We start from the raw sequence: 27,046 nt of genomic DNA, 5'->3' as shown, positions 1-27,046 counted from the left end.
AAAGTCAGAAAATGCAAGCTTTAAAAAATCTCATTTCTATGTCATTATGTAACCTTGCAGAACATGAGAAAATGAAGTTCATTCAATCATAACCTGGCATTGGCATATTTCATGATTACTGTGGGGGTAATGCAGACATTTTATTACTGGTCAAAATTGTACTGATTCATACTGGAACTAATATAATATATAAAATCTGAGAATTGGGGTATTCAGGCTTTTAATATTTTAAGCCCTTTGTTCACTTACTAACAATTTTAATTATGTATGTAAATTCACGGAGTGATCACACCCAATTGATTTCTCTTTTAAAATGTCAAATTATAGAAATATCAGAGATAGTTTTAAATTTCTAATATACAATATTACACAAAGAGCTTTAGCAGAAATATTTATTTAATATTGAATTATGGGAACCAGGTGAAAGGTTGGTGAAAACATAAAACCAAATAGAAGAAGAGAAGACAGAGCCCATATCATCCCTAGAGCATGCTCATTTTGAAGGAACCTGATTTTCTATGCTCAGTATCAATACTGCAGACACTGAATATGACTGAGGAGCATGTGAAGCTAAACTCAGAATGACTAACTGAATTTTATCATATGAACTTATTTACCTGTCTTTAGTATTCACAAACTGAATGGTATTGCCAACATCAATCTTCAATGAGTGTATCAGGTGAATAGGAAATGTCCAAGAAAAAGTGACAGATGTGAAGGTATTGTGCCATCATTCTATTAAACTGTACTTCTAAACACATTGTCCAATGTATTCCTATCCACACACAAATAGAGAAGAAAGTGCTTGTTAATATCTCATCTAATCCACAGAAAGAAAAAATTCTCCCTAATTTAGATAGTATATAAGTGACAAAGAAATTAATATAAAATAGAAATAAATGGTATGGATAAGTTCTAACCTGTTTACTCCATGAATTAAAAAGATTTTGCATCTATACAAACAGTGTATCAGAGGAGTAGACACAGGTTACAACATAACATTGAAATTTTAAGAAATTTAGAAAATATAATCACAAGGCAATCTTCAGACATCAAACACACATCAGAGATAGAATAACATATAAAAGATAGGAATCAAAGAATAGTGTATATGATGATAAATATAGATAAAAATAAAATGAGTTCTGGAAGGATAAATGGTCAGGAAATTACTCATCTTTAATGCTAGAAAAATCTTTAAAGAAAATACATATAAGTATATATTAAAAGTTTTATAGTTTAAAAGTCACATAATTTGAAAGGCTTAGGAAATGTCTGATGAATGAAAAATAAACTCACTGAAGTATATGACCACAGACCTAGAAAGCAATTCATAAAATGAATAAATGAAAATGTTCAGGGAAACAAAAATTCTTAGAAAGCTTAACAGCACAATAATACACTGAATGGTTTAACATTTAACCTAGAGTTAACTTTCTAGTTATTATACAAACATATTCTCTTACAAAATATGTGACAATTCTACTTTTATACAGTGAGTGAAGAAATACCGTGTGTGAGTGTGTGTGTTTGTGTGTTTCAGAGAGAGAGAAGGAGGGGATTAAATGAGAGAATATAAAAACTGAAGAATTTGTCCCATTGTATGTCTATGGTTATCAAGGAGGCAAAGGTTTACATTCAGCCCTGGTATTCTCCAAATGGCTGACTTTAGTCTCCAAGGTCAGTGGAAGTTTGTCAGTGGAAAGATTGCAGTTATTAAGGTCTCATTGTGTGCCAGTCACTGTGCTCAGAAATTCACACCATATATCAACTTAACATAACCTTAACACATGATGGAAGAAGATTACACATGCCGTCAGCTAAGTTTTCTGTACAATAATACTTGAGAAAAACGTACTCATCAGTCAATTTATAGTTAAGCAAACTGAGACTGATGGAGTGAAGTGGACTTCAGTGGAACTGTTAAGGACCACATTGCTCTGGAGCCTTAGCCATGCATTCCTTGGCAGACTTTGTACACCGACAAGCTCTGACTACAGTTCAGAGAATCTGCAAGAGAATGAGTGTTTTTCTTTTGTAAACCTTGATGCAGATGGTAAGGATATACCTTTGGTAAGACATTCAGAAAGAAGGAGATGTTGTTTTATGGACAGCTAAAAAAATGACTGATAATACAATTCAACTGACAAGGTCTAATATCTTCAAAAATAAACAAGCATGGTGTTTTGAATGAAAGATGTCTCTCATAGGCTCAGGTATTTGAACACATAATTATGGAATGTTAAAATGGTGAATCTTTCCAATGAAAGCACATCTCCGGGGGATAGTTCTTGAGAGATTATGGTACCATCCTACTTTCAGTTCATTTTCTGATCCCTTCTTGTCTATAAAGTTGTTATCTCTTAGTTTTCTGCTCAGACCACCTGTTGCCATACCTCCCCCAACATTGGACAGTCCCTCTGAAAATGAAAGTCAAAATAATGTCTTTATTCCTTAAGTTGCTTCTGGTCATGGTATGTCATCACAGCCAAAACAGTGTCAACCAACACAACAAACAAGAATAAATAATGAGGGAAGATAATAGTGTATAAAAAGAGAGAGACTGTATATGAAAGGCTGAAAGATAGACTTAGGTGTCAGTGTGGATACCTTAGAGTTATTGAGAAAAGAAGATGGCCAAGCTGAGTCAGAGACAAGGAGGTGCACTTCTGTGAAAAATAAATAACTCTTTTCTTCCAGCCAAATTAGTGAATACACATGAAAACATAAATTCTGTGTTATTAAAGATTTAAATGCTAAACATTGCATAACTCATTTTATTTGTAACAAAAGGAGTCAGGGTATGCCACAGCATGAGCAGTAACACTAACTGATGAGTGGGATTCAATGCTTCTTTCTTTTTAAGTCCCAAAGGCTACTCAGTCTATGTATGTGAATGTCATTTACCAGGAAGGATCAGAACACACAAGAGTAAATCTAACAGCAAGATGCAATATGCCTGCATTGTGGTACAATATTTCTATGTAAGTGGATAAGTTAGGCACATTTGAAATTATGATTTTATTTTCATTTAAGTTGAAGAGTATTTATTTTCAAACCTTTGGAAGGTTTTCTTTCATGTTTCACTGACAAAAGCCTCTAAGCTATCGGTTTCTAATAGTTCTCTATGGTTTTGGAAGCACTTCCCAAGCTTTAGAGTAGAAAAGCACTCATCAGAAAATATGTGTATCAAATAAGTTTTAGTTTACTCTTCCTAAGTATATCCACTTCCACTATATTTATTCCTCACAATTAAATGTTAGGGAGTCTTGAATCATTTTTATTTACTATTATTATATGTGTGCATTATCTGTGTATATCATGCAGGAGTGAGTAAGCCATCGCACATTTGCAGAGATCAGAGAGTAACTTTTCAAATTCCATTCTCTCCTTTCAGGCTGACAGCTCAAGTGCTTTTAATCCCTGAGCTACTTTGCCAGCAAGATATCAATTTCTTGATTCCAGCATTTTTCATTTTAGATTTTCTAAGTGGATCCAATTCTATATGATGTTTTGGAATGTTATTTGTATTTGCATTATCTCAACTAAGATTTTTGGACTTATTTATATGTCATGATGAAAGAGATGTACATATGTCAAGGTTTATGGAATGGTAGTATGTTGTTGAAACCCAAAACAACTGTAATGAGGAATTCATATTATAGATATATAAATAAAGTTCTTAAAATATGCAGTTTTTCCTCAAGCTTCAAAATTATGATATGGTATACTAAGTTTACTTCACTTAAAGAAAATATAAAAAGACATTTATTATGATGATGTTAATGATGATGATGATAATTATGATGTCTGTGGGGTCTTGCATATTGTGTCTGTGTTAATATAACTATACTGTTATGTTTGAAGAAACGGAAAAACTACACATTCCATAAAAAATGGCTAGTCCTGAAACTCTAGTCCCTGATATTGGCTTCAAATGTTCAAAATTATAAAATTGATTCACCAAACCTTAGATGAAATGTCAAAGGTACATGACCAATTATCTGTGACATTTCATTTGTAGTTAAGGCTATAAATTGTTCATGATGAAGTCTTGAGAGAGATGCTTAAATGTCAAATACTGGAGTTCTTGGTTCTATATTAATTGGTGCTTTCATGATGCATTCTCTTCCACATTTCTTATCTCTCTGCCATTTAATGTTATCTTAGAACATTGCACTTTTTAAATCTTAATTCAACTTTGGACGAATAACAGAGAAAATAGTACACGTATTGGTAACTGAGGAGAAAAAAAAAAAGAATTAGGATGACTATATTGTCATCCCTGATTATAATTTCATTCATTCAATCTCAGGGTCAAAGTGCATGAGACAATTAGTTAGGTTTCTGAATGTGTAACAACATCTATAGGCTTCTCCACATTCACATTTGAACTGGAGGCTTTTCACTTGTGACTCAAGTTTTAAGTATTACTGCTTGAAGCTGGAAGTTTGACATTTCACTTGATAGATAAAATTCATGATACCCAATTACTCATTAAAGGATAAGTATCCCGAACAATTAGCATCTAATGTATGTCCCAAAAAAATCATGCCTAATGAAATATTTGAGAAGAAAATTCATAAAATCTTTGAGAATTAGCTAGAGCAAATAATACGTTTGACTATATATTTAAGTAATAATTAGGCTCAATTTTATATTTTTATCTATTGCAAATTTATAGTAAATATTTACTTCATAAAATCAAACAGAATCCCAATTTGAAGAGTATTAAAAATTTTTGTAAGTATATATGGGATGGTATATATAAGAATATTTCAATACAATTTTAAACTATAATTCTAGGTTCAGGAACTTGCCATCCAAAATAATATAATAAGTTATTCTGATGAAAATTATTTCATCAAATTAATAAATCAAATGATGAGACGGTCCAAATGTTCTCAAGCATATATAAGACTTCAGATTGCAGAATGTATAAAGGACAGTTTAATGTAATATTCAAGTTAAGGTTTGAAGTTGATAACATTTGTATAACAAGGATTCCTCTCATAAGCATAGTTTACTTCACCAATTGTACACAATGCTTTCCAAATGAATTAATTTCTCATTCTCAATGTGTTGATATTCTAAATAAAAATAAAATATAAGTAGTAACTCCATCATTTAAAAGTCATTGTTAAATAAATCATAATCCAGACCATCATAAAGGAAAAGATTAGCAAGAGAGACTGTGTAATTCTTCGAACATTAACATATTAGTGTTCATTGCAAACATGTGAAATATGCACACTAGACTGCAAAGATGTAAGTGAAGGAAGTAAGAAGGTCTTTGTTACGACATCACACTTACAATAGAATATTGAAACCTCAACGTGAATAAAGAAGACAGGAAGAGATCCCTTGATATAAGATTTATTCCCATAGGAGTAAAGTCATTTTTGCTTTAAAAAAAAATCTTTCTCCAAACTTTGTATGTTTTTGATCAACTAAAGAGCTTAGTTTCAAGTATATCTGTTCTTACAACTTCTTAGTCAGAAAACTAAAGTATTACCCATCGTTAGTGACTATAGAAAATGCAAGATGGTTCTGAAATATTTATTTTTGAAAGACTAACTCTAGACCAAGGTTTATTGAAGAGGAATGGGAAGACAACATCAGGGTACATTTGAAATGTATGGAAAAGCCTTCTGCAATTGAATGGAGTGAGATGTCGTAGGCAGGATTAAGGCTAGAGTAGCAGGAAAGAATGTTTGAAATAATGGAAATAGTTTAGTGCTGTAGGCTGCAATCCTTTTGGATAAAATAGTGGTGGTTTTTCTTGAGTAGTAAATGAAGGAACATATTCCAGAAACAGATCAACAGTAGAACATTTTTTTAACCTTACAAATTCAGCCACATGCTAAAGAAAGAAATTAAGGCAGTAAGATTACAAATGTAATCACTATTTTAGATTCTGGAATTAATGCTTCAAGGAAGAACTATTTCTGACCATAATACGGCTTCATTGTGAAAAAAATTACTCATTACAGTAGGATCAGCTATGGGACACTTTCCTGTGGTTACCTTGTTCAAGAGCTAAATTCCTAAAAGGCTTTTGGGGATGGCAAAGTACCCATCTGTATAACCAATATGCATGAGTCTGGAACAATTCAATTTTAGACAAATTTCTAAAATTCTCTGAGCCTGATCTGTCATAGATCAAATTTTTCCTCACTCTCTTTCTTTTATATAAAGAGATAAAATTGGGCAGCTATTACTTTCTGGTCCAGAAGGAGACAAATGGACCTTTTTTTATTTTAAACTGCTTCCTCGCACATCCTTTTTAATGTAGATAGATCAAACTAACAAGGAATGAAATGTTAAATGCTTTCATGTACATCGACTCGCGCACTGGTCACTGGGGTCTTCCCCACCATTAGTTTGAATGCATTAATCTGTTTTAGTTCAGGCCTGGTGCAGCAGAAATCCCACTCTGACTTTACTGGGTACTCTTTACTCTTACACCTGATTAGCAGGGCAGTGTTCCTGCACAAGGCAAATGTGACTGAACTACTCAATTCAGGCTTAAAGACACATTCTTCTCGAGGAAGCTTTTGGAAGTTTTGAAACATGAAGAAGTTTTAAAAATGAATTTGATTGATAACATGGAAATTTATTACAAAGAAATCTTCAGGAAACTTTTTTTTTACTTATCTGTATCTAAATTTTGAGCTCAGAAAGGAATTTATAAGGAAATGGGGAGATGTAAAGTAAAACAGAAGAAAAATTATATACAGTCATATAAAGTACAAAGTTCAGATGACCGTGTTTATCCATACCCTTGTGTGTGTGTGTTTGTGTGCAAGTGTGTGTGTGTGTGTGTGTGTGTGTGTGTGTGTGTGTGTGTGTGTATGTGAGTCTAGGCAGAAATTTTCTAAATAAAAAGACAGTTTTCATGATTGATGTAGAGTGGATTCATGCTTCTTGTTAAATCATTACAATTACTAGATCTCTAACATAAGCTCTAAATATTAACACAGATTTGAACTAGCAAAATTGCTGGTGGTTGACATTTTTTTTTATTATTATTATTATTATTATTTTACAACACCATTCAGTTCAACATAATAGCCACAGAATCCCCTGTTCTCCCCCTCTCGCCCACCCCTCCCCCTAGCCCACCCCCCATTCCCACCTCCTCCAGATCAAGGTCTCCCCCGAGGACCGGGGTTGACCTGGTAGACTCAGTCCAGGCAGGTCCATTCCCCCCTCCCAGACCGAGCCAAGTGTCCCTGCATAATTCCCAGGATTCAAACAGCCAACTTATGCAACGAGCCCAGGACCTGGCACCAATGCACAGCTGCCTCCCAAACAGATCAAGCCAAATGACTGTCTCACCCGTTCAGGGGGCCTGATCCAGTTGGGGGCCCCTCAGCCTTTGGTTCATAGATCCTGTGCTTCTATTCATTTGGTTATTTGTCCCGGTGCTTTATCCAACCTTGGTTTCAACAATTCTCGCTCATATAAACCCTCTTCTTACTCACTAATTAGACTCCCAGTGCTCCACCAGGGGCCCAGCCATGGATGTCTGCCTTCAGATTCCTCAGTCCTTGGATGGGGTTTATGGCACCACTATCTGGGTGTCTGGCCATCCCATCACCAGAGTAGATCAGTTCCTGCCGTCTCGTGACCATTGCCAGCAGTCTTTTGAGGGGGTATCTTTGTGGATCTCCGTGTGCCTCCCTAGCTCTCTGTTTCCTCCCCTTCTCACCTTCTCATGTGGTCTTCATTTACCATGGTCTCCTATTCCTTGTTCTCCCTCTCTTTTCTTGATCCAGTTAGGATCTCCCACTCTTTCCCTCGACTGTCGCCCTTCATTGTTCCCACTCATGACCAGGCTATTCATGTAGATCTCGTCCATTTCTCCGTGTCTTTTTTTGGGGTCCCGTTTTCCAGGTAGCCTCACTGGTGATGTGAGTAGCAGTCTAGTCATCCTTGTTCCACATCTAGCATCTTCCTATGAGTGAGTACATACCATATTTGTCTTTCTGAGTCTGGGTTACCTCACTCAGGATGATTTTTTCTAGATCCATCCATTTGCCTGCGAACCGTGTGATGTCATTGTTTTTCTCTGCTGAGTAGTATTCCATTGTGTATATGTGCCACAATTTATTTATCCATTCTTCAGTTGAAGGGCATCTAGGTTGTTTCCAGGTATTGGCTATTACAAACAATGCTGATATGAACATAGCTGAGCAAGTGCTCTTGTGGTATGATTGAGCATTTCTTGGGTATATGCCCAGGAGTGGTATAGCTGGATCTTGGGGGAGATTGATTCCCAATTTTCTAAGAAAGCGCCATATTGATTTCCAGAGTGGTTGTACAAGCTTGCATTCCCACCAGCAGTGGAGGAGAGTTCCCCTAGTTCCACATCCTCTCCAGCATAAAGTGTCTTCAGTGTTTTTGATCTTAGCCACTCTGACAGGCGTAAGGTGGTATCTCAGAGTTGTCTTGATTTGCATTTCCCTGATGATTAGGGAAGTTGAGCAATTCCTTAAATGTCTTTCAGCCATTTGGGATTCCTCTGTTGAGAATTCTCTGTTTAGTTCTAAAGCCCATTTCTCAATTGGACTATTGGTCCTTTTGATGTCTAATTTCTTGAGTTCCTTATATATTCTGGATATCAGTCCTCTGTCAGATGTGGGGTTGGTGAAGATCTTTTCCCATTCTGTAGGCTGTCGCTTTGCCTTGTTGACCGTATCCTTTGCTCTACAAAAGCTTCTCAGTTTCAAGAGGTCCCATTGATTGATTGTTTGTCTCAGTGTCTGTGCTACTGGTGTTATATTTAGGAAGTGATCTCCTATGCCAAGGCGTTCAAGACTATTTCCTACTTTCTCTTCTAGCAGGTTCAGAGTAGCTGGATTTATGTTGAGGTCTTTGATCCACTTGGACTTAAGTTTTGTGCACGGTGACAGATATGGATCTATTTGCAGCCTTCTACACGCTGATATCCAGTTATGCCAGCACCATTTGTTGAAGATGCTTTCTTTTTTCCATTGTATACTTTTGGCTTCTTTGTCAAAAATTATATGTCCATAGGTGTGTGGGTTAATGTCAGGGTCTTCAATTCGATTCCATTGGTCCACATGTCGGTTTTTATGCCAATACCAGGCTGTTTTTATTACTGTAGCTCTATAGTAGAGCTTGAAGTCGGGGATTGTGATGCCTCCAGAAGTTGTTTTATTGTACAGGTTTCTTTTAGCTATCCTGGGTTTTTTGTTTTTCCATATGAAGTTGAGTATTGTTCTTTCCAGATCTGTGAAGAATTGTGTTGGTATTTTGATGGGGATTGCATTGAATCTGTAAATTGCTTTTGGTAAGATTGCCATTTTTACTATGTTAACCCTGCCTATCCATGAGCATGGGAGATCTTTCCATTTTCTGAGATCTTCTTCAATTTCTTTTTTCAGGGACTTAAAGTTCTTGTCATATAGGTCCTTCACTTGCTTGGTTAGTGTTACCCCAAGGTATTTTATGTCATTTTTGGCTATTGTAAAGGGTGATGTATCTCTAATTGCCTTCTCAGCTTCTTTGTCCATTGTATATAGGAGGGCTACTGATTTTTTTGAGTTGATCTTGTATCCTGCTATGTTGCTGAAGGTGTGTATAAGCTTTATCAATTCCTGGGTGGAATCTTTGGGGTCACTCAAGTATACTATCATGTCGTCTGCAAATAGGGAAAGCTTGACTTCTTCCTTTCCAATTTGAATCCCCTTAATCTCCTTATGTTGTCTTATTGCTCTGGCTAGAACTTCAAGTACTATATTGAATAAGTATGGGGAGAGTGGACAGCCTTGTCTCGTTCCTGATTTTAGTGGAATTGCTTTGAGTTTCTCTCCATTTAATTTGATGTTGGCTGTTGGTTTGCTATATATTGCCTTTATTATGTTTAGGTATGTTCCCCGTATTCCTGATCGCTCCAAGACTTTTATCATGAAGGGGTGTTGGATTTTGTCAAATGCCTTTTCTGCATCTAGTGAGATGATCATGTGGTTTTTTTCTTTGAGTTTGTTTATATGGTGTATTACATTGATGGACTTTCGTATGTTGAACCACCCTTGCATCCCTGGGATGAAGCCTACTTGATCATGGTGGATAATTGTTCTGATGTGTTCTTGGAGTCTGTTTGCCAGTATTTTATTGAGTATTTTTGCATCAATGTTCATGAGGGAGATCGGTCTGTAGTTCTCTTTCTTTGTTGCATCCTTGTTTGGTTTAGGAATCAGGGTAATTGTAGCCTCATAGAAGGAGTTTGGTAATGTTCCTTCTGTTTCTATTATGTGGAACAATTTAGAGAGTATTGGTATTAACTCTTCTTTGAAGATCTGGTAGAATTCTGCGCTGAAACCATCTGGTCCTGGGCTTTTTTTGGTTGGGAGACCTTTAATGACTGTTTCTATTTCCTTAGGGGTTATTGGACTATTTAAATAGTTTATCTGGTCTTGATTTAACTTAGGTATGTGGTATCTATCCAGAAAAATGTCCATTTCTTTTAGGTTTTCCAGTTTTGTGGAGTAGAGGTTTTTGAAATATGACCTTATAATTCTCTGGATTTCCTCAATGTCTGTTGTTATGTCCCCCTTTTCATTTCTGATTTTGTTGATTTGGATTCTCTCTCTCTGTCTTTTGGTTAGTTTGGATAAGGGCTTGTCTATCTTGTTGATTTTCTCAAAGAACCAACTCTTTGTTTCATTAATTTTTTGTATTATTCTCTTAGTTTCTAATTTATTAATTTCACCTCTCACTTTGATAATTTCCTGGCGTCTATTCTTCCTGGGAGACTTTGCTTCTTCTTGTTCTAGAGCTTTCAGATGTGCTGTTAATTCACTAGTGTGCGATTTCTCCAACTTCTTTATGTGGGCATTTAGTGCTATGAATTTCCCTCTTAACACTGCTTTCATAGTGTCCCATAAGTTTGGGTATGTGGTGTCTTCATTTTCATTGATCTCTAGGAGGTCTTTAATTTCTTTCTTTATTTCTTCCTTAACCCATTGGTGATTCAGTTGAGCATTATTCAGTTTCCATGAGGTTGTAGGTTTTCTGTAGTTTTTGTTGTTGTTGAAATCTAGCTTTAAACCATGGTGATCTGATAGAACACAGGAGGTTATTCTGATTGTTATGTATCTGTTGAGATTTGCTTTGTGGCCAAGTATATGGTCGATTTTAGAGAAAGTTCCATGGGGTGCTGAGAAGAAAGTATATTCTTTCTTGTTAGGATGGAATGTTCTGTAGATATCTATTAGGTCCAATTGGGTCATGACATCAGTTAAGTCCTTTATTTCTCTGTTAAGTTTCGATTTGGGAGATCTGTCCAGTGGTGAAAGTGGGGTGTTGAGATCTCCCACTATTAATGTGTGGGGTTTTATATGTGGTTTAAGCTTTAGTAATGTTTCTTTTACATATGTGGGTGCCCTTGTGTTTGGGGCATATATGTTCAGAATTGAAACTTCATCTTGGTCGATCTTTCCTGTGACGAGGATGTAATGTCCTTCTTGATCTCTTTTGATTTATTTTAGTTTGAAGTCTATTTTGTTGGATATCAGGATGGCTACCCCTGCTTGTTTCTTAAGACCATTTGATTGAAAAGTCTTTTCCCAGCCTTTTATTCTTAGGTAGTGTCTATCTTTGAATTTGAGATGTGTTTCTTGTATGCAGCAGAAAGATGGGTCCTGCTTTCGTATCCATTCTGTAAGTCTATGTCTTTTTATAGGTGAATTAAGTCCGTTGATATTAAGGGATATTAATGACCAGTGATTCTTCATCCCTGTTATTTTTGGTGGTAGAGTGTGTGTACTTCTCTTCTTTGGGGTTTACTGTTGTGGCTTTATCTATTGCCTGTGTTTTCAAGTGTGTATCTGACTTCCCTCGGTTGGAATTTTCCTTCTAGAGCTTTCTGTAGGGCTGGGTTTGTGGATAGGTATTGTTTAAATCTGGCTTTGTCTTCGAATGTCTTGTTCTTTCCGTCTATGATGATTGAAAGTTTTGCTGGGTATATTAGTCTGGGCTGACATCCATGGTCTCTTAGTGTCTGCATTACATCTGTCCAGGTCCTTCTGGCTTTCAAAGTCTCCATTGAGAAATCGGGTGTTATTCTGATGGGTTTACCTTTATAGGTCACTTGGCCTTTTTCCTTGGCTGCTCTTAATATTCTTTCTTTATTCTGTACATTTAGTTGTTTAATTATTATGTGTCGAGGGGACTTTTTTTGGGGGTCTAGTCTGTTTGGTGTTCTATAGGCTTCTTGTATCTTCATAGGCATTTCCTTCTTTAAGTTGGGAAAGTTTTCTTCTATAATTTTGTTGAATATATTTTCTGTGCCTTTGAGTTGGTATTCTTCACCTTCTTCTATCCCTATAATTCGTAAGTTTGGTCTTTTTATGGTGTCCCAGATTTCTTGGACATTTTGGTTCATGACTTTGTTGGCTTTAGTGTTTCCTTCGACTGATGGAACTATTTCTTCTACTGTATCTTCAATGCCAGAAATCCTCTCTTCCATCTCTTGCATTCTGTTGGTTATACTTGCATCCGAAGTTCCTGATCTTTTACTCATGTTTTCTATTTCTAGCATTCCCTCTGTTTGTGTCTTTTTTATTTTTTCAATTTCCCTTTTCAGTTCTTGGACTGTTTCCTTTGTTTGTTGCATTGCTTTTTCATGATTTTCTTTCAGTGCTTTATTGTTTTCTTCCAGGACTTTAATGTTTTCTTCCAGGACTTTATTGTTTTCTTGGAGGGCTTTATTGTTTTCTTCTAATTTGTTTGCCCTTTCCTCTAGTTGTTTACAGCGTTCTTCCAATTTTCTTGTCTTTTCCTCTACACAAGCCTCTACCTTCTTCATGAAGTTACTCATAAGGCTACTTTCTTCTGCTTCTTCCAATTTTTGGTGTTCAGGTCTAGATGTTGGAGGCGAGCTAGGTTCTGGTGATGCTGTATTGCTCTTCATTTTGCTGTATGTACTTCTGCCTTGACGTCTGCCCATCTCCTTGTGGTTCCTTCTTGGTCTTATCAGTGTACTTGTTTCACAAGGAGCTGACAGACTCAGGAAGACTCTCTTGTCCAAAAGGGAGTTCTCTTGTCCAACTCTTTGGTCCAGAAGGGAAGTCAGGGGCAAGCTCTGGTCCAGAATGGCAGTCGGGGACAGGCTGGGAGCTGGGGGCCGGTCTCTAAGTCTCAGGAAGTGGCTGGGGTCTTGGGCAGATAGGCATGGGAGCAGGGCGCGGAGATTGCAGGGGCTTCCGGGGGGGCTGGAGAAGGGGATCCCTCCCGGTGGGGCTAGAAGGGGAGCTGTCCGGTGGCCAGAACCCAGCGCCAAGCTGTGCAGGCCTCCACGCGGTGGCTGGTGCCCAGGGATGGGGTCCGGGCTGGACCCGGGGACTCACCTCTGGTCCAGAAGGGAAGTCGGGGGCAGGCTGGGAGTTGGGGGCCGGTCTCTAAGTCTCAGGAAGTGCCCGGAGTCTCGGGCAGATGGGCGTGGGGGCAGGGCGCGGAGACTGCAGGGGCTGTCGGGGGGCTTGGAAAAGGGGATCCCTCCCGGTGGGGCTAGAAGGGGAGCTGTCCGGTGGCCAGAACCCAGCGCCAAGCTGTGCAGGCCTCCCCGCGGTGGCTGGTGCCCAGGGATGGGGTCCGGGCTGGACCCGGGGACTCACCTCTGGTCCAGAAGGGAAGTCCGGTGGTTGACATTTAAATGTAATAATATTTAGAGATTATATGCCACTCATATTAAGCATTATTTATGACCAAATTTTAAATGTGCTATAAATTTTATTTTCAATAATTAAATAAATCAACACAATATAACAGTGGAAAATAAAAGATTAAATTAAAATACTGATTCAATGAACTTGTGTTATTATTACTTTGAAAATGTTAATAGCAATGTGGAGTACACAATATTTTGAAGAAGTAGTCAGTTATGCTATGTATTTTTAGCCATTTTCCTTCAGGACCCTGAAACTATACCACATGCTATTCATTTTACATTTCATGTTTGTAATATTAATGAGCCTTGTAAATATCTCAAGTAGTGCTATGGTAGACATCAATTGTTTGCTGTAGAAAAGAGGGCATGTAATATAGAGCTAACCAAATGACCAACACCAGTAAAAACTGAATTGTGAATTTGATTGACATGCTCTCATTAAGGATTTTCTAGAGAAGATAATGTTCCTGGACAGTGAAGAGGAAATAAACTTGTTGCCTATGTATAATTATATATATTCTAATTTTATTTAAAAATAAAATATGTTAAAAACTTACACAAACTAGTATATAGGTTACTTAATTTCTTTGGGGGCCGACAGAGGCTTCCTAGTAAGGCCTTACTGAAGGTCAAAGTCTGAGTTTGCTTTGCCCAGCAGGGCTGCATAATGGGAAGATTTGGCCAAGGGCATGCTTACCAGGTGGTTTGACAGGTTTACACATGTTGGTACTTTAAACCTCAACCTTCAGTGGTTAGATCTCTTGCTCCTTCCTTTGCATAAAAAGTCCATCATGATTAAACTCAGTGAGACTGGGTATTGACCCAGGGCCCTCTAGAAGCTATCTTGTGTCTTTGTCTTTCTCTTTGTCTACACCTACATTTCTATCTAATATTTCTTCATTCCTCACTCCTCCCCTCAAGAACCCTTCAACAGGTCAGACCCTGATATGGAAATATAGGGTATAGATATGATAGGATTAAAGGATGGATTGTTGAATCTACTTTTAAAGAGCACCTTGTTTAAAATGTTTTACATTGGTATAGATTTTAGTTTATTGGTACAAATTTAAAGTTAATTTTGTTATACTGTATGTATATTTCTACACTTATTTAAGGTATTATGTTTGTGCAGCTCATTTAAATTATAATGGATAATTAAGAAGTACAGATTAATAATTAGTCTTCTATGATAGTTAAAACTATAATCATGTTAAATTTTCTATGTATACATAGATATAATTCAACTAGGTAGGTTATCTTTAAACACTTAAAAGACCTACAGAATATGGCATTTAAAATGTTTTAAGAAATTTGACTTTCTGGACATTGAGACATGTCCACTACTGGCGGCACCAATCTACTTCAGAGAAGATAATGAGAATTGAAGAAACTCATTATGGAGTTTGCTTTCTTTGTGGCAAAAGTTAGCCACTGGGCAAAAAAGAGTCCTTATGTTGACTACTAGATGATATGTTCTATAAACTAGACATGCAGGACCTATGGGTGACCACCGAACTTTGCAAGGTGAGATGGTCTTTCAGGTTCCTCCTTCACAGAAGAAACTGCCACACATTCTACAAGACACATAAAAAAATGACTGAGAGAACAGGCCTATAGGCTGAAGATGGATGTCCCAACATTACAGAGGAACTTCGGGTAACTGTCCAGGCAGGCAGTTGTCTCTGTCATTCTAGATTTTGGGAAGTTGCTTACAGTGCTCTTCCTGTTTACTTAGGTAACACTGTATCTTTCTGAGTTCTTTGATGTAGTTGAAGACTAGATAGTTATAATTTTCCTTGGTTATAATAAGGGATAAATTAGATATGAAACTTTAGACTCACAAATATAGGATAGATAGAATATTTTCTTTAATTTTGCCAAATACAAATAGACTAGATAATTGTAAATGTAATTCTTGCTTGATAGCTGTTTTCTTATATATAATTTTACTATGTTAAAGTTAAAACTTTCCATTTTAATTAAACAGAAAAGGGGAAATTCTGTGCAATAATGCTTTTGTACACTGGTTTAATAAAATGCTGATTGGCCAGTAGCCAGGCAGGAAGTATAGGTAGGATAAGTAGACAATGAGAATTCTGGGAAGAGGAAGACTGAGTCAGGAGATGCCAGCCCACCATTCAGGGAGCAGCATGTAATGGCACACAGGTAAAGCCACGGAACATGTGGCATCATATAGATTAACAGAAATGGGCTGAGTTTAAGTGTAAGAGCTAGTCAGTAGTAAGCCTGACCCAATAGCCGAGCAGTTTTAAGTAATAAAAGCCTCTGTGTGTTTACTTGGGTCTGAGCAGCTGCAGACTGGGTGGGACACAGGAAAACTTCAGACTACAGGAGCTGATCTCCAACAAATTTCCAAAAAATAACCAAATAACCATATCACTAGCTAATCTCTCTCTGTCTCTCTCTGTCTCTCTCTGTCTCTGTCTCTGTCTCTCTCTCTCTCTCTCTCTCTCTCTCCTACTCATGTCAATAAGTAAAGAAGTGGCTATCTCTAAAATAAGCACTGTTATATCTCAGAGTTGTCACTTTTTTATTTCTTTTTACTTTCATGAAACACAGTAACATTTCAAGACATAATAGTTTTTTGTTTTCACCCTATAAAAGAAAATAAATAGCTATAAAATTATACTTATTTATTGATTAATAGCTCAATGTTAGCCTCTAAATTTAATATTTCTTTGAGTAATTTAATGATCTATCCTATTGAAAATATTTCCTTTATTAATTAAAATATCAAAAAATTTCATAAAACTCTCTACTAATCTGATTAGTTACATCATTAATAACAACAAAAAGGATAATTTCCTTGAAGGTGTACATCTTAATAGTTTGTAAGCCTAGGTCAATCCAGAATAAGACTTCCATATTCTAGAAGGTCAGTGGAGGACTGTTTCTACATAAGCCATCAACCATCAAATGATAAATGCTACAGTTGCTCTAAAAGCCACTATCTTTAAAATCAAACTGATAACCACATGGAAAAATGTGTATTCTGAAAGATACAGGGTAAAATACTTATGCCAGCACATAAAACCATTGTTTTAAAGCTGTGCTACACTATTGTGACAGCCTATTTTCATTAACATTATTGAATATTAATTTCATCTAATTTATTATGCATAATTTATTGTAATATAATAATATTTTTATATTCGAATTTGAAAGCAACTTGCATAAAATTTGAACTCAGATACTTTTTCCTGCTGTAGCTCTGTAGCTGCAAGCAAATTAAATGATTTAGCATACATATAAATTCTCAGACTCTAGAATGAATTATTCTCACAAAAGCAGTTTTATATATATATGCATACATATATATATATACATATATATACATACATATACACACTCACACACATATACTATATTAATGCTAAAATCCAATTAAAACATATCACTTGATTTTTAGAAAGTATTATCTTATTTTAAGATTAAGAAAAAATTTGTGTTGCCTATGTGGCCCAGTCCATGGAGTGCTTCTCAGGCATATACACAGCTCTGGGCTCTGCCTGAAGAGGGTTTGATAACACATGTCTACCAGCATTTGAGAGTTAGAGGAATGGAATTAAAAGTTCAAGGCCAAGCACTAGAGAGATGCTTCAAGAAGACTGGTTGCTGTTCAGTGCACTCTGATTTGATTCCCTGTACCATCTTGGGAACTCACAACCTTGCGTAACTCCAGTCCTAGGGTATCTGATACCTTCTTCTAGCCTCTAGATGCACTTCACGCATGTGGTACACAGACATAATATGCAGTCAAAACACCCATGCCTACAAAGTAATAAAAGTAAAATATAACTCCTTAAAAGTTTAATGTCATGTTTAGGTATATAGTGATTTCAAGACCAGCCTGGGATACATGAAACTTTGTTTCAAAGAGAAAAGGAAAAAATATATATATTTCTGTAGATATAACCAACCGTCTTATTAAATAAGAAACACAGAACCAATGCAAAGGAGAAAGCCAAAGGTCAGAGCTAAGAGCTAAAACCTTACCCTTCCTCCTGCAGTGGTCCTACCTCTGTGAACCAGAGCCAATTCCTGTGTGTCTGTCTTTTTATTGTGTTTCTGTTCTGCCTTCTCATTGGTTGTAAACCCAACCACATTACCGCCTCGTCACAGCCTGTCTGTATAGACCTCCAGGTTTTCTATAATTGGTATTGAGATTAAAGGCATGTGTATCCAATACTGGCTGTATCCCTGAACGCACAGAGACTTACCTATCTCTGCCTACCAAGTGCTGGGATTACAAACATACATCACCACTGCCCTGCTTTCATATGGCTTGCTAATAGCTCTGACCCCTGGGCAAATTTATTTATTAACATACAAATAACATTTGAATACAAATAAAATATCACCATATATTTCTATGATCAGGTTATGTTAAATATACACCACATTACTCTTCATGGCTCAATAGCATGTAGAAAATTTTACTTCAGGCTTTTCTTCACTTATTTAAGGGAATACTATAGTGGTTTTAATAGGAATTAGTCAAGATGGCTACTAACATCAAATTTTAATCCCATTATACTTGCAAATTAAATAAAATGTGGTTATTCATCCTAATGGGAAATAGAGATGGATGCCCTGGACTCTCCTCACCTACTCCTTTCCTTTTCGAGGGACTAACATTAATATTTGAAATGGTGACAAAATTCCCAGCAACCACAGTAGCAATGCACATAGCACAGAGTTACAAGGATACAGTATATCTTCTCCATGCTTCCCCAAGGAAGAATATACCAATTGATCATCCAGTGCCAAACATTTTACTCTGGAAACATACATATAAGTAAGATTATATGGACTGCACATGCTGTATTTAGGAATATATGTATATATAAGTACATATATGCATGGATTAACAATTAGTGAGAAAAAGAGGCCATGAATTTAAGGAGAACAACCAGTGGTAGGTGGAAGGGTAATGGATGGAAGAAAAGGAAGGGGGAAATTTTGTAATTATTATGTTCTTGAGAATAAAAAGGAAACAATTTCTGCATCATTCATTTTGCAGATTACTTGCTTGAACATTGTCAATTTTCCATATTTAAGAATAAAATAATTTGTGATATCATTTGTCTTCAGAGAATATGTATATTTTTAGAAATGGAGGATTCTGTTATAAAAATTAAAAGAGAAGTTTGTAGTACACACTGCCCCTCTGGCAATATGTATCTGTTCTCTATACATAGAGATCCTGGCTGAACGTAGCTATCCAAATACCTGATCTAGGGACTTCATCCAGCAGAAAATCAAATATGCCTAAAGGACTTAACATTGTGATCCAATCACTTTAGAAGTCAGACACAAAATAACAATAGATGCAAGAGGGAGAGGTGGGGACAAGAAATCGTTGCTAGAAAATGTTTTCCATTCAGATAGGAAATAAAGGAAAATATGCAACTTTCGTGGATCTAAACAGAAACAAGTGAGACTCCTTTTGTTTTTCTGTGTCTGAAGCCTTATTCTGATGTGGATGGGAAGTTCTTATCTGACTTGACAGACAGAATTGCTTTCTTAGAGTCTTTTTATTGTCCAAAATCCTCCATATCCAACCCCAAGGTGGGATCAGACAATAAGTTCTATGTCCTAATAAAGGACTCTACACTCCTTTACTTGGATTTATATAGCTGTGAGAAAACACTTGAGAAAATCCATTTCAATGAGAAAGGGCTCTTCTGAGCTCACAGATTCAATAATTACATCCATGCTCACTCATGTCCCTTGTTCCTGGGCCTGTGACGAGGCTGAATATCATGGCAGGAAGTACGAGATAGAGCAAAGCTAGTCAGATCATTGCGAATACCATGGAAAGGGAAAAGGAAAAGGCAGAAGGAGGCTTAAGAGAAACATGACAGTAACAAAATGCACAATGCACAACCTGGATGACCAATTGTCTCTAATTATCCCTCTGTAAAGATCAACCCCCTTAAAAAGCCTGTTCAATTATGAATCTTTAAATGGATCAACCCATTCAAGAGGTCAGAATGCTAAGGATCCAATCCCCTTCTGGTGGCCACACTTCTGAGTATTGCTCCATAGGGGGTCAAACCTTCAACACATATGATCTTATGGGGACATTTAACATCTAAACCTTGACACCTCCATGCTATAGGCCTGTTCCTTCCTGTGAATTTATGATGTATTATTGGTTGCTGTGAACACTGACAGACCAGTGTTACCGGTACTTACAAAATTATTGTCTGAAAGTGAGATTTGCTGAATATTTTCTTTATTGGGTTTCATGTCTATATGAACACATAACAAGTTTTATTCCTGAAAACTACTGTTTACTTTGTTTCAATGCTAGATGTGATTTTCTTTTCATTTAATGAACTCTGAAATGAGTCTGTCTTTCTCTCTGCATTTGGTGGCTACAATTTTATAGTTTAGATGAAGGCTTAGCCTTACTCCCTCGACCAAGTTTTAAAAGTCATTGTGTCTACCTGCTACCAGAGTACAATTTGGGAGTGAGAAGTGGAAATGTAATAAACTTTTAATTATGTGCATATATTTTTGTCTGTGTACAAGTATGTTCACATGTGGACAGGTGCCCACAGATACCAGAGGTAATGGATCTCTCTAGAGCTAGAGACAGATATTTCTGAGCCACCCTGCATGGGTACTGGGACTCAAACCCAAGTCCTCTGCAAAAGTGGTGTATGCTGTGCTCTCAACTTCTGAGCCATCTCTTCAGTCCCCAGGGAGGAACATATATGGAACATGGTTCAGGTATGAAGTAGTTAGTTACTTCCCTGAGTGGATTGTGAAGTCGGATGAGGGATTGGTCGTCATGTGGCTATCGTGTCTTTCCACTAAAGTTTAGAGAGAGTTCTAACAGAGATTTTAAATCTATGTTTTTCCCTGATGCATTTTTCACAATGTTAGGTATCACCTAAAACAACAAACTAAGAAAATCATCTTCTTCATCAGTGACAGCACACAGAGCAAAAAGAAGTGTTTTCAGAATGTTCAAACATACACAGAGGAATCATCTAGTACTGTGAGAGCAGTTTTGGAAGCATAAAAAAGGAAGACCGCTAGTGGCAGAAAAGGTGAATCATCATGGTAAACATTAAATGTGAAGCATAATAACACTCTATGTAACTTTCAAAGAAGTCCAGAAAGGGAAGGTTGGAAGCCATGTTTTCTCCCAGCATGAGCTTTAGAAATGGAAATATAGGCTGTAAATCTTAGCTGATCAACTAATATGTGTGTTATCCAGAACTGAAACTAGTAGGAAAACATTGTCACATCTTGTGGACCTTCTGTGGATACCTTATGTGTCTCCTTTCGTAGGACTTCATGACATTATCATGTAAATAAATATCTGTGTTATGTATTTATGGAAGATTTATTTTATTAACTTTGAATTTTTGAACCCTTCATTTCTCTTTCTTAAGGTTCAAAAACGTATTTAAAAGCATTCTTGAGCCAACTAACCCAGTAAGATGTGACATATTCAATCATCTATTCTTTCTTAGTCTTTCAAGACATAGAATATATAGCTTTTGCAAAGGCAGATGAAGTTTTATTTTATTTATTTATTTTTCTTTTTTGCTTACTCACAGCTCACATCATCAATTTAATCCAGGACAGAAGGACCAGGTGTCTTGGCTTCAAGCAATGATTTCTTGTGCAATGCTACAATGTATTTTGTTGTAGTTTTAATGGAAACTTAGTATGCTAATGTGGAAGTTTTCTGTTGCTGTTTTGGTGTGCAAGGGGTCTCAGCTCACTCTACTAAGGATCAATCATTGTTAAGAAAGAGTTTTATATAATATTTCAGGAAATATATACTTCTCTAAGAGTACATTATCATCCCCAATGGCATGAATGAAGAGAAAACACAATGAAGAAATTGAGAAATTCATGCTACATTTTAACAGAGATACCAAAATGGAGAATAATATCTGAAATAATGTTTACTTATAAACTACATATTAAAGTTTTACAGTCATTTATACTCATGTCTACACTTATTGTTAAGCAAAACTGATTCTTAAAGACTATTTTAATTTCAGTGAGGTCTGCAATATTTAGGCATGTGAACTTTATAATGCCATGGCTGGCTGAAAGTAGAATCTGGATGATATGAAAGGTATATGACAGGGTTTTAATACAAATTTGACATTTTAAAAGATATTGAAGTCTTTATTCAGTTACTAAACTTTCACAAAAGTAGAATATTTCATAAGAATATATACGTTATATATATGTATATATACACATATAAATATATATTACATGGAAATAGTTCTTAAAATTAGTGAGGCATGAGTTAAGCAATAGCTATAAATAACCATAGCCTTTAATATATAAATGCAAGTTTGCAATATATTAATATTATCAGTGGGAATTAATTATTTTTAATGACAATTTGATTGCATCAGAGAATATTCTTTTCATTTATTGTTTTCTATGGCATAGTAAGATATTAACAAAGATTATGCCATTATAGTAAACATTCTCTTCTGTTTGTTATTCTGCTCTTTGGAATGGATAAAGCTTCATTTTTTTAATAGTTGACTTTTCAAATGCATTTTACAGATGAATGCTTACTAGTTTTCTGTTGTGTACTTTTTATTGCCTTTATTGTGTGTTGGATGTGTGTGTACATGCTCATGCTGCAGCTTGTGTCTACAGATCAGAGGACAACTCATAAGAATTGGTTCTTTCCTTCCAAAATGTGCATCCTGAGGGTAGAATTCAGACCTTCAGGCTTGGCAGCAAGCTCCTTTTCACAATGAGCCAGTTCATTGACCCTTAAAATAGCTATACATATATGATCATATATCATATATATCATATATATGATCATAAAAATAACTAAGAAGAAATCTCATAATCATTAAGTTGGTGGAACAACAGTATATTTTTCTGTAAACACATAACACCTTAATGACCCAGTGTTTCCTCATTATTAAAATGTAGAAAAGAACTTGATTAACAACTCAATGGAGTGCTTGCCTAGCACAAGGGAGGCTCTAAGTTCAACTCTAAGCACCAGAGTAGGGTGGACTCGATAACTTCAGGTCTCAAGAGATGGGTCAGTGAAGAAAATACTTGTGAGGCAAGTGTAAGGATGAAGTTTCATATCCCTCGTATCAAGTGAGTTTTGGCATTCAACAGCAATTCCAACATGGAAGGCAGAGACAAAGAAATCCCTTAGCAAGCAGACTTGAGTAACCAGTCATATTGATGAGGTTGGTTTGATTGAAGGACCCTGTATCAATGAATAATTGTGAGAGAGACTAAGGATGATGAGTGACTTTGACCTCAGGCTTCCAAATGCATGTGCTCATGTGTGCACATGAACACACATATATCTGCCCAAACACATCCAAAACTATACATACATACTACACACACATGAACATGGAAAAAATAAAGATGTAAGAAAGAAGACTAAAGAATGGAAAATTTTATCTTCATAATTAAATTATGTGAATTTTTTTCTCATGTGCTTTTCTGAAAACTAAGAAGTATCAAGGCGTAAGTCTAACAAATCAAAATGAAACCCTTAGAAATCTAAGACAAACTTATTTCTACACATCTATTAAGTTCCCCAAATTCTCAAAAGAAAATGTGTTTCTATAATAATGAGAAAATATTTCTTAAACATGAAATGTGTCTTCATAAGATAAACACTATCTTTTCCTTTGCCAATAAATTGACCTAACCTTTCAAAGATAAATGCAAAAATGTGTTTTGTTTCCTACATAATTAACAAAATGTCAGCAAATTAATTCAGAGAGAAAGGACAGTTTTTAATATGGTAATTTTTTGAAGGGATAAAAGAGCGGCTATAGATGAAAACTTTATAGAATAGTATTTGGAGATAGAGAAATGTTGAACAAAGTGGGAAAGTAGTTATGGAGCAACCAATATCTCAAATATAAATTGTGGTGATATTTTATTTGTGCTCTAACAGATAAACCTTGCCTGGAAGTCAGAGGATAAAGCCAGCCACTATTTTAAACATAGAGACCAGGCATTGATAGCACATGCCTTTAATCCTAGCATTCAGGAGGCAGAGAATCATCTGGATCTCTGTGAGTTCAAGGCCACACTGGGAACAGAGCCAGGCATGGTGGCACACACCTTTAATCCCAGCACTAGTTAACCATAGAGGTCTGGTGGTCTCTACAGACAGACAGGTAGTGATAGAGCTGAGCAGAAAGAGGTAAGCGATGAAGCTGGGCAGAAAAAGGAAACATTTGTTATATAATGAGTTGTTGGGCAGTTTCAAAGCCTCTAGCCTCTAGCACTCAATCAACCCTGGACCCCCACACAAGCTCCCCAGACATCCTGGTTTTGTTCCAAGTCAGGTAGACCATGCAGTTATGGCTCTGCAGGACCAGTCCCTTCACGCATGCCAACAGGTCATAGATAGGGTAGATTTTGGGGTGTGCCAGCTCAAAGCCCTCGATGAGTACCTGGGTGGCTTCTGAGTTCAGCAGTCTGGGATGCTGGGGCCAGCTTTCCCACACTGTGATAAGGAGTGGGGCTGTCTCTCCCAAGTATGGGGGTATAACTCTCCTATTGAGAGTGAGACTGGCTTTCCTGTGCCTGGGTCATTGGTCTCATATCCTTGGGCAGGCAAGAGAAGGGGCCAGTTCTCCATTTGGGGGGTGGGGAGATCATACTGGGCCAGTGAGGGGCAGGGCCAGCTCAGCAAGGCCCTTGCACTTCATTTCATGTTTCGACACATGCTCCATATAGGCCCCTGTAATAACAGAGGGAACTAAACATCAACACAGACCCCAGCTGTGGCAAGACCACAGACATAGATATAGTCTTCAGCAGCAGCCTAAGCCAAGATGTCACCATGGACTGGGGTGGCAGTGTATGCTCCCAGAACCCCCCACACAGCAGGTCCCGATGCCCCTAGGGTGAATAAAGAGGAGATGGAGAGGCAAAGATGGAGGAACAAAGCAAAATGGTTTTGTTTTGTTTTGTTTGCTTGTTTTTTGGTTTTTGTTGGTTTGTTTTTTCAAGTGAAATTGGTATTCTTATTTGTATTTTTTATTTATTTCTTTCTTCTTCCTTAATCTTTACCATATTTTTATTTTTTTCTTTTATAGTTTTCCTTGAGGGGGGTGCTGCAGGGGTGAGGGGCAGATGTGGAGGGCCTGGGAGATGGGTGGGATTGTGGTACATGATGTGAAATTCCCAAAGAATCAATTAAAAATACTATGTTAAAAAAAATCAAGCTCTTTCATTTACTGCAAATGGCCATTGAGGTCCCAGGTAAGACGCAAGATGCACCTTGATCTGGCTGCTTCTGGTCCTCATATTTCTTTTACTCAGAAGTGTCAGGTGTCCCAAGTGACACCAGAGGTGTGATTCTGCCAAATTTTGTGTTGTTCATTCTTTGAATATATTTGTGATTTACTGAAGAATGAAATTTGTTATGTTTATAGTTGGACTACTATAATTTTAGTCTAGTAATATTTCAGCAATTATTTCCTATTAAGTGTCCTGATCTTGATTCTGCTGGGCTTCAGTCCTTACAGTTGGAATGCATAAAGAGACAAACATTCAAGCAAACACCAAAGCTAAAACAAAGAAAATCTATCAGTGCTACTAATACCACTGCTTAAGTAAAGGAATGTGTAGTAGGTTTTAATTGACAAGGCCTGACTTTAATATCTATAGTTGTTCTTTTGTGAGACAAAATGACCAAATGAGAGAAGACATGTGTGAGAAAAGAGAGAAAGAGAAGACAGAGAGATTTAAAAGACAAATTGGAGGGAGAATGTAAGCATTGAATGGATTTGCATTTTACTTCCAATGTAAGCTTTTAATACATTGTAAATATGTGAAAAAGCATGATGTTGCACTTAAAGCATTGATCAGAAACTATGCTCGTGATAACATATTTGAAAGGAATATAACTAAAACACTATGTAAATACCCTGATAAATTATTGAAAGATTATAAGCAATTAAATATTTTAGGAATAAAAATCTGTAACTTTCTAAAGTAGGTCAAATTATTAAAACACTAGATTTAGCATGCTACTTTCATTAACATTCAAATGAGAATTGTTTACTATAAAAATATCTAAAGTACATTGGTACAAGCTTTTCCTAAAACAGGAGATAAGTAGAGTGCAGGAAGGGTGTGGGACTCACTCTTTCCAGAGTAGGAAACTGAAGTGTCTCCTAACAGTGGGAGCTATGCTTTCTTATAAACATAGGTGTTTTCGATTTTGTAGCTTCTGCATAGCTAATCTCTAACACATTACAAGAAAATAAAGTCATAAAGAATCCATAGGAAACATTTGAAATATTCTGTATAAGCACATAAGGAATCTGAAACTTTGTTAAGCTTCATTATATAAAATACCACATATTAAATCATCCATAGTTATTAAGAGCCTTTTTGCCAAGTGATTAAAATTTACAAAATATTGCTGCTGTGCAATCATGATAATGGCAATAAAAGACAATTTTTTCAACAAGGTCATTCTTGGAAAATTATAGCTACTATAATGTAATCACTATTTTTAGAAGTTAGTTTCCAAAATTGTTATTAACCTTGTAAGTAAGTGTCCTTATTTCTTTTTGTGTTGATTTTCAAGAAAAAAATATGTATTCACTTTTGCAATGGTATTTATTTGCTCTGCTCATGACCTCCAACTAGATGGACTAGTAAATTTGGCTAATACCCTAAAAGGGGACAAGGACTTAAATAGTCCAAGAGAATTATCAGTCAATGCCGAGAAGGAATTGGCTCTAGTAGAGAGGAGAGAGGTGACCTAGTGGTTAAGAGTACTGACTGATGTTCTAGAGGAGCCAGGTTCAATTCCTAGGCCATTCACAGTCTATCCAGTCAGGCCAGTATAAAAAATAAATAAATAAAAGGAAGAAGGGACCATGTGACCCCTCTCCCCTGTCCTTATAAGGGGTCATGTACAACAGCAGAAAGCACTTCCTCCTTTGGGCTATATAGCACAATGTCCTGGGCAGAGAAAATACCACTACACACTTACAAGAAGTAGAGGTATCTTTAATCACTTTTAAAATTGAGAATTCTTGTATCTAGAATGTTTGACAGATGCATAAGCATTTAACACTAAATATAAATTTGCCTGATACTTTCCATGTACATAATTTCACCAGTGACTAACTTTAAAGCTGATTCCCCTCTATCAGCTACACTTATGAAACTGATAAAATTATAACATAACTTCAAATTTTGAAATAGGCATTTTACCCATATGCAAAATCACCACAGATAATTATAAGATTGTCTTAAGGTGAATGTTTTGGACCACTCCTTTGTCATAATCCCTCTTCCTTATCACCT

Source organism: Peromyscus maniculatus, chromosome 17 (genome assembly GCF_049852395.1).
Source record: "Peromyscus maniculatus bairdii isolate BWxNUB_F1_BW_parent chromosome 17, HU_Pman_BW_mat_3.1, whole genome shotgun sequence".
Classification (NCBI taxonomy): domain Eukaryota; kingdom Metazoa; phylum Chordata; class Mammalia; order Rodentia; family Cricetidae; genus Peromyscus; species Peromyscus maniculatus.
Note: the sequence above shows the minus strand (reverse complement) of the source record.